We start from the raw sequence: 8,510 nt of genomic DNA on the forward strand, positions 1-8,510 counted from the left end.
CCAAGTAATTTGAAAGTGAGTTAATCCTTCCCTCTCCTACCCAAGTAATCAGATGGACCTAAAGCTCTTATATTTTATATTTGAAAAACATTCCAAAGCTTTCTTTATAGCACTGGAAACAGTGTGTCCATTGAATATAGACTTTATTTCTACTTCCTAATGGGTACTGAGCTACAAGCTCCCTACAAACCAGTAGAGATTGGTGAGGAACTCTGTGGGCCCACAATTGAATTGTTGACCTAGGATAGGGTTTATCCTACAGGGAATTGATAAGGACACTATCAAACTGGACCAGAAATTGAGCAAGTACAGAGTGGAGGAATAGAAACTAATTTCTAAAATCATGGTGGTAGAGCTGAAGACTTGTTCTAGTGTTCAGTTTTTTACAAATGAAGAAAAGTAGCAGTAAAAAAAATCTAGATGAGACCATTGAATTCCTTTTCATTGTCCTTACCATAGTGATTTTATCCCTGGGTTCACAAAGCAGTATCAGTAACATATTGAAACCAAACGCCTCCAAAGACTGAAGCTTACATCAATCTGATCATGGCAGAATTTATAGACATCCAGAATTTTTCAATGATCATCATTTATCCATCCATTCATTCATTTTATGCAACAAAAATTTTCAAGGCTCTACCACATGCCACAAAATTTGATAGGTGCTAAAGTATTAAATGAAATGTCACAGAATTAGCTCAAGAAACTCCCACTCTGGGCTGGTAACCCAACTAACCACAATGAAATGTGCAGCTGCACTACTCTGGGCGAAGGGTGCAAAGCATCTGAACCATGAGGAAGGAGCCTTTAATTATGCCAGAACAATGTGTAGGGAAGCCAGGACAATACTTTGTTTACAATTCCCATTCATATCTCTTACATATCATACTATAGGTAAGGTAAGAATAACGTGTACATGTATCGTCTATTCCCTGCCAGTCACAATCTCCGGAGAAGCCAGGAGGGCTTCACTTCACATTTTCCCCCTCCATCTCTCCCTTACATTGCACTGCACAGTGGCCAGCATGGCGATGCTAAAGGAACTTAATTGAATTACAGAATGGTTTTTGGGAAAAGAATATTGGTCCTTCAAGTACACATGGCAAAAGACTGAGTAATAGAGAGGTGAGTCTTTCAAAGGTATTGATGAATTGGGGCAAAACTTTGAAGTCACCCATCTTGCCAAGGAGCTGCTGAAAATCAGTCTTTACGGACCCATGTGCTGTCAGGCGCTCAAAAACAGCGACCCCAAAAAAAGAATAGAACGCTCAGATTTATGGACCAAGGATCCTTTCTTTAAACAAAGGTGAATTTATATCAAACTACTTTTGGTATTTTTTTAAAATGGGGGGCCCCAAAGGCTTTCTTTAAAAACCGTGTTCAAAACTCCCACACGTGAACAGGCCGGGTACCCTGGGCCATATGACCTATTGAAACAAAGATTCTCCACTAGCTCACAGAATCATGGCATTTTTCTTTCAAATTTATGAATCGGGCCCTTAGTGTGAATAGACAGTGAGCGAATATCTTTATGAATAGCCTCCCTATTATCATGGTTCATGACTTTTTACAATGCAATTATTGTGGCGCGTCATATCATAACATAATTGAGATTCTAGAAATGGAAATGAGAAGTAATTGAAGGGGCAAAGTTACTCAGGAAAACGCAAATGCCATTTTATTTGCAAATTAAATTAAAAATATAATGAGATGGGTGTAGAAACTGATCGAAAAATTAATTGAGAGAAACGAATTTGGAATCTTTCTCTAAGGGACATCTGTAGGAAATTCTTCTGCTCCGACACACCTTTTGAGAGTAAAGCTCTTCCTGCTAGCCTGAATGGAGCTTGAATGGAAGCTGGGCTACAGGCAAATCTTTAAAACCTGTGGGAACAGCTGGAGGTTCGGCAGCCGAATGGTGAACTTGTCGACTTGCGTGGCCTTGAGCAATGTGCAATAGGGTGTCCTTCCAAGGTGAGCTCCTAATCGATATTTAAGCTGAAGTTTGTTCGCTTGTTTAACATTTGCCTTCTCTCTCTCTTCATCTGTCTTGACTGTTTAAAAAAACAGAAAGTTGGAAACATCAAGACATTCTGCCTTTAAATAGTTCCGCATGTGATTCTTAAGAGTAAAGGAATTCTTCATGATCACAATATCATTGCCACAATCAAAATCCAGAGTGCAAGCGTTCTAAAGCTCTTCATATTTGAAAGATCCCTTTATAGCACCGGAAACAGTGTGTCCATTGAACCTAGACTTTATTTCTACTTCCTAATGGGTACTGAGCTACAAGCTCCTTATGAACCAGTAGAGATGAGAGGGGAACTCTGTGGTCCCAGAATTGAATTGTTTTGCTCGTCATAGATCTTAAATCTCCTTTTTGTTGTTGTTTTATTGTTTGTTTTGTTTTGCTTGTCATATCGCCCAAGTCTCCTTTTTTCCAGAACGGCCCACTTTTTTTTTTTTTTTAAGTTTTTCAGGACATTGACATTTTGTTAAGAAGTCCATGTCAGTTGACTTATAGAGTGACCCCCATCTGGGTTTGTCCAACTGTGTCCTCATGATCGGGTTCAGGTCAAATTGGGCGGTCGTTTTTAAAAGTGGACCACCAGAGTATTTACTGCTCATTCTATCTTTGCACGATAGATAGTTCTTAAAAAGAAATAAAGAATAGGAGTTGACCTTTGAAAATATTTAAAGTACCAAAGAGAAGAAGTAAAGAATTGTCGACTTCCTTCGGTGGCAGATTCTTTAGCTTAGGTTAGGGCAGACTATTCATGAGGTGTGTGTGAATCTTGAAATTTCTGAGCGTGTTTGTAAAGGATTCCTCCAGCCTTTGGAGATTTACTCAAAACCTCCCTGTTCTTCCTCCACGGAGAGATTTTTGAACTTGAGAATTTAGAAAGTGATTGTTCATTATCCAAACTCTTTGAAAAAAGAAAAAGGAGTGGGCGGCACTGTAAAGGAAGAATCTTAGTTGCCGGGCTAAGAGACAAAATTTATGACTTTCCCACTGATTCCCCAGCCAACTCTGCCCCTCCCCAGTCCCCACTTCTCCAGAGATTAAAACATGCTTGAATTGGAGAAGTCGTTTCCTTCCTTCTGTTCAGTGCCAGTTCTCAGAGGAAAACATCCATTTTGCTCTTTGATTCTTGTAGCCCAGAGACTGGCAATGAAAGAACCTGTTGCTTCCTCGAGTAGAAGGATCTCATCTGGGGGGCTGCGAGGCAGGAAAGAGAGTTGTGGGGTGTGTGTGTGCATCAAGCGTGGGTGTGAGAATGATTTTCCCCAGGGCCGCTAAGTTGGCCCAGAGCCCAGAGTGAACCATTCATCTACCTTAAATTGCACTACGAAGCAGCCATGGCTGGGGAAGTCACTAAATGGCCCTGCCACTTGCTGCCAGCTTTCACTGTGTCTCCCTGATGTGGGACATCCCAGAAACTGATGCCATTTTCCGTCTCCTCCAGGGGGAGTAAAAGATGCACCTTTCAGTGGTCGGTAAGCGGGAAGAGAATTAAACCAAAATGTGAATAATCTTCCCACAAAAAGTCAGGAGCTGGATCTCCTCTCTTATTACTGTTTTCTTATATTACCAGATGCAAGGACGCTTGCAGTCTTTAATCATAAGTCCAGTTTCCAAGTGCTGAGTGGATGGGAAAGATGAAAGTGCTCTTGACACAAACATGGAATCCGTTCAGACATCTCATGCTCAAAAAGGTAGACCCAACTGGATCCACTTTGATCTGAGAATATTTACTTTTAACATTCAGCTTCAGGTTGTAAGAAAAAGAAACATGAAATGAAGCACGTAAATAAACCTGGTTTCCCTCCTTGCAACATGCTATCCATGTCTTGAGTTTCTAATTGGGGACGCATGGGTTGAAAGTACAGAGGGGGTTTTGCTTTGGTTTGGTTTGGTTTGGTTGTTTATTGGTTGTTGCTGTTATTGTTTTTTGAAACAAGGAGAAAATTTTGCTCAGGTCACATGGAGGATTTGGCTGAGCCTAGGGTGGCCGACTGTTCTGGTTTGCCTGGGACTAAAGAATTGCTCTTGACAAGGGATTTTCAGTGCTAGAACCAGGACAGTGCTGGGCAAATCAAGATAACTGGTCACCCTGGGAAGGACCTAAAACATGAAATGGCAAAGGACCTAAAACATGAAATGCTTTGCCTAGTCCAAGATCAAAGAATCCAGAGAACCAAAATACTATTTAGTGAATAAAAAAATTCACTGAACAATATTTTAACATTCTGAAAGGTTAATGCACCCTCAGGACAGTCTATAAACTGCTGATCAAAAATAGTTAAGTTGAGATTTAGGGAAAAAATGTGCATCAGAAATCTGAAATATTGATAGTTTTTTAATTTCCTAAAAGAATCAACTAAGAAATAGAAGAAATATAAGTCAAAACTGTATGATTTTTCTGTTACTCATGTATCTCAATTTTTATGAGCATTTTAGTGGCGCTTTGTTCTAATTTATGATGGGTTCCACATCTTAGTGTGCAATCAACCATATTTGTATATAAGAGCAATAATTCTCTGGTAATTGTATTAACTTATCAGAAAGAAAGGTTGAACTTACCTATTTTTTTTCAAAAATGTGATACTGGTTTGCTTTAATTATAAAGACAAGTTAAACAAAAATTGGGGGCGCCTGGGTGGCACAGCGGTTAAGCGTCTGCCTTCAGCTCAGGGCGTGATTCCGGCGTTATGGGATCGAGCCCCACATCAGGCTCTTCCGCTATGAGCCTGCTTCTTCCTCTCCCACTCCCCCTGCTTGTGTTCCCTCTCTCGCTGGCTGTCTCTCTCTCTCTGTCGAATGAATAAATAAAATCTTTAAAAAAAAAAAAAAGTTAAACAAAAATTGTAGGAGTGATTCCAAAAATTCAAATGCTTTTGAGATTTTTTTTATGGTTTTGAATCTTCTTTTTAGTTGTAACAGTTTAATATATTTTTTAAAAAAAGCTTTAGGTAGTCACCAAAACTAGAAATCCAGGTATTTTAAAACAGTCTCAGATGCTTTGAAATCCTGCTAATGTTCCCCTAAAACTAAACTTTTGAATTGGTTCTATCATGGCAAATTCAGAAAAAGCACCTTTCATTTTTTAAATAGTTCTTAGGACATTTACACTTGGACAAACCTGAAGCATGACGGAATCTCGATGAGCTGCTATTGCAAACTGGAAAGCTTAATACTTTATTTTGGATTGCTTCTTTGTGTAATTAAGTTAGCTCATAACAATTACATCTTCTCTTTGAAATGAAAAATCCATATTAAGTACTCTACATGCATTATCTGATTTAATCCTCATAACAATGCAAAACATTATTAATTTCATTGTAAAAGATGAAGAAACTGGGTCACAGAGGGGTTAAGAATCTATGGAAGCATAAATAGCAAGAGACAATCTAATTCGGAAACTCTCACTCTTCATTGCCCCGCAATGTTACCTTCAGTGAACTTTTAAGTGACGATAGAGGGAGGGAAGCCCATATGGAAGAGAAGCACAGCCAGGCTGGAATGGAGAAAAGCAGGACAGAGCATTGGAGAAACCAAGGAAATACAGAGAGTGTTTTTAAAAAGAGAGAGTGGTCAACTTAGCCAAGTGCAACACACAGACCCAGGAAGGTATAGAAAAGGTCAGTTGCATCTTGGCCCTGAGGGACTCCTGGTGATGGTCGTGGGAGAAGTTAAGGAATGGCAGGGACAAAAGCCAGATACCCGTATGAGGTAAAAAAGCTAAGTGAGGGGTCGAGCCCACTCCCTTGAACACTTGAAATCTCAAAGAAGAGAGAGCCTTGATGGTGTCTAAAGAGGGCAATGGCTCGTTTAGTTTTCTGGGAATGCTGGGGAGGGAGAGGCTGGTGAGGCAGGCAGGTGGGGCCATGACTTAGGAATGAGACGTCACAGAATTCTGAGTGGCCTGAGGGCAGTGACGTAGGTCGGGGTCCTAGGGACCCGGACTTGAGAAAGGAGCAAGCCATCCTCTGAGAGCAGAAGACAGATTGTTGGAACCTGTGTGGGTGTGAACAGAAGGAAGCATGTAGGTACCCCAATGGTGGCTGATGGAGGGCTTACCCGGGACCTAAATGTCTTCAGTGTGGGGACAGCAAGGTCATCTGCTGAGACATAAAAAGAGGGCCCTAAATGGGGTCAGAAGGACTTTGGTGAGTGTGGGGAATCTTTGAGGGACCTGGACAACTCTTAACAAGTTCAGGCACTGACAGGAACTTCTGGTGACCCAGCTGAGACTGGACACCTGTCGTCGGCAAGGTCCCTGATCTGCAGGTGGTGTGTCTTTTCACCCAGAGCGTTCACTCTCCTGAGCACGGGAGCAGAGGAGGCAGATATGCTCCGGATTCAGTTTTGTGCAGAAGCACTGAAAGGATGTAATAATCAAGAAGTGAGATGACAGGCAAAAACCATTAAGATTCTTAAATATGCTCTTCAGGCCAGATATAACATGAGGTCCCTGCACGGTGGTTGGAGGTCCTTTCTCGCTGTTTCATATTTTCCAATGCCCCCATTCAAGACCTAGTCAGCCAAAAGTTAAATCACATGCCCAGGGTATTTCCTAGAGAGTTCAAGTATTTCACAGTTTGGGCACTTGACCTACAAACACTGCTCCTGGTGTGCAAGGAAATGAACTTTTAAATCAGAACCGTACAGCAAAACATCAGACCAAGAAATGTGCACTAACCTCTACAGTCCTGCAGAGAAAAGGGATGGCCATGACTCTGAATTCAAAACAATGCTTGCAGTGTGGTCTCCGGAAGAATTTCTCCCCCTGACCGTCACGTTTAAGAATGTGTCTGATTTTGACAATCACTCTAATATAACAAGCCCTCTCTTGGTTCACATCAGTGACAGAAATGTCACATTTCCTTTCCTGGAAAAAAAAAAAAAAAGAATCTTAGAGTTAGGAGAGAGGTATAATAAGATCACTTCATTCACCTCTTTTCATTTCCAGAGAAAGAAACTGCCGTGCAAGCGGGTAAAGTATTTTATAGCAAAAGTCAGAATGAGACTTTATTCCTGCTCTTACATCCTGCCATCCCTGAAGTTAGAACTTAACGTTTTTGTTTCCTTTCTTTAAAATTGTTTAATGAATCTTGTTCTTAAAAACTTAAAAAATAAGCATTGTACAGCATTTTAGAGGACACCTAGAGACATCGTTCAGGCACTGATAAATTAGATTACGATTGTAATGTGCACGTTTAATACAACAAAAAAGCAGGGATTTCTAGAGGCTGTGCATCATGGACTAAAACCCTGCTTCAAAACTTACTATCTAAGCGACTAAATTAACCTCTCTGTATCTTTATTTTCTTTTCTGCCAAATAGGTAAACCAATACTATTTTATAAGGTTTTTCTAAAAATCATACACCAAGTACCTAACTGAGAGTAGGAAATTCAGGGAGTATTTGAAAGAATAGCTATTGTTATCACTCTGAAAAGGCTTTGCTCAAATTCTTTGTGATTACAGAGAAAACAAACAGCGATTACTTCCCACATCAAAAGCCCTCACGGGGCTCAAGTTGGCTTCCTTTGAATCAGCAGGGAAAGCTGTGTCTCTCTCCGAGCCCATATTCTTTACGTTTGAGACTCAGGTCTTCAATACCTCCAAATGCTCAAGTTTAAGTTAAAGATGTCTTATTTGCCAAGGCAAGAAACAACAATTGTTGGAGAGGATGTGGAGAAAGGGGATCCCTCCTACATTGTTGGTGGGAATGCAAGTTGGTACAGCCACTCTGGAAAACCGTGTGGGGGTCCCTTAAAAAGTTAAAAATTGAGCTACCCTATGATCCAGCCATTGCACTACTGGGTGTTTACCCCAAAGATACAGACGTAGTGAAGAGAAGGGCCATATGCACCCCAATGTTCATAGCAGCAATGTCCACAATAGCTAAATCGTGGAAGGAGCCGAGATGCCCTGCAACAGATGACTGGATTAAGAAGTTGTGGTCCATATATACAATGGAATATTACTCAGCAATCAGAAAGAATGAGTTCTCAACATTTGCTACAACATGGACGGCACTGGAGGAGATAATGCTTAGTGAAATAAGTCAAGCAGAGAAAGACAACTATCATATGATTTCTCTCATCTATGGAACATAAGAACTAGAATGATCAGTAGGGGAAGAAAGGGATAAAGAAAGGGGGGGTAATCAGAAGGGGGAATGAAACATGAGAGACTATGGACTATGAGAAACAAACTGAGGGCTACAGAGGGGAGGGGGGTGGGGGAATGGGATAGACCGGTAATGGGTAGTAAGGAGGGCACATATTGCATGGTGCACTGGGTGTTATACACAACTAATGAATCATCGAGCCTTGCATCAAAAACCGGGGATGTACTGTATGGTGACTAACATAATATAATAAAAAATCATTATTAAAATAAAAAAAAAATAAATAAATAAAGATGTCTTATTTGCCTCTTAACCACGAGATGGTGGTGGGGGCTCCTTCAATTTGCCTTTGTCAAAACTCTCTCTCGGT

Source organism: Ursus arctos, unplaced genomic scaffold, assembly GCF_023065955.2.
Source record: "Ursus arctos isolate Adak ecotype North America unplaced genomic scaffold, UrsArc2.0 scaffold_13, whole genome shotgun sequence".
Taxonomy (NCBI): domain Eukaryota; kingdom Metazoa; phylum Chordata; class Mammalia; order Carnivora; family Ursidae; genus Ursus; species Ursus arctos.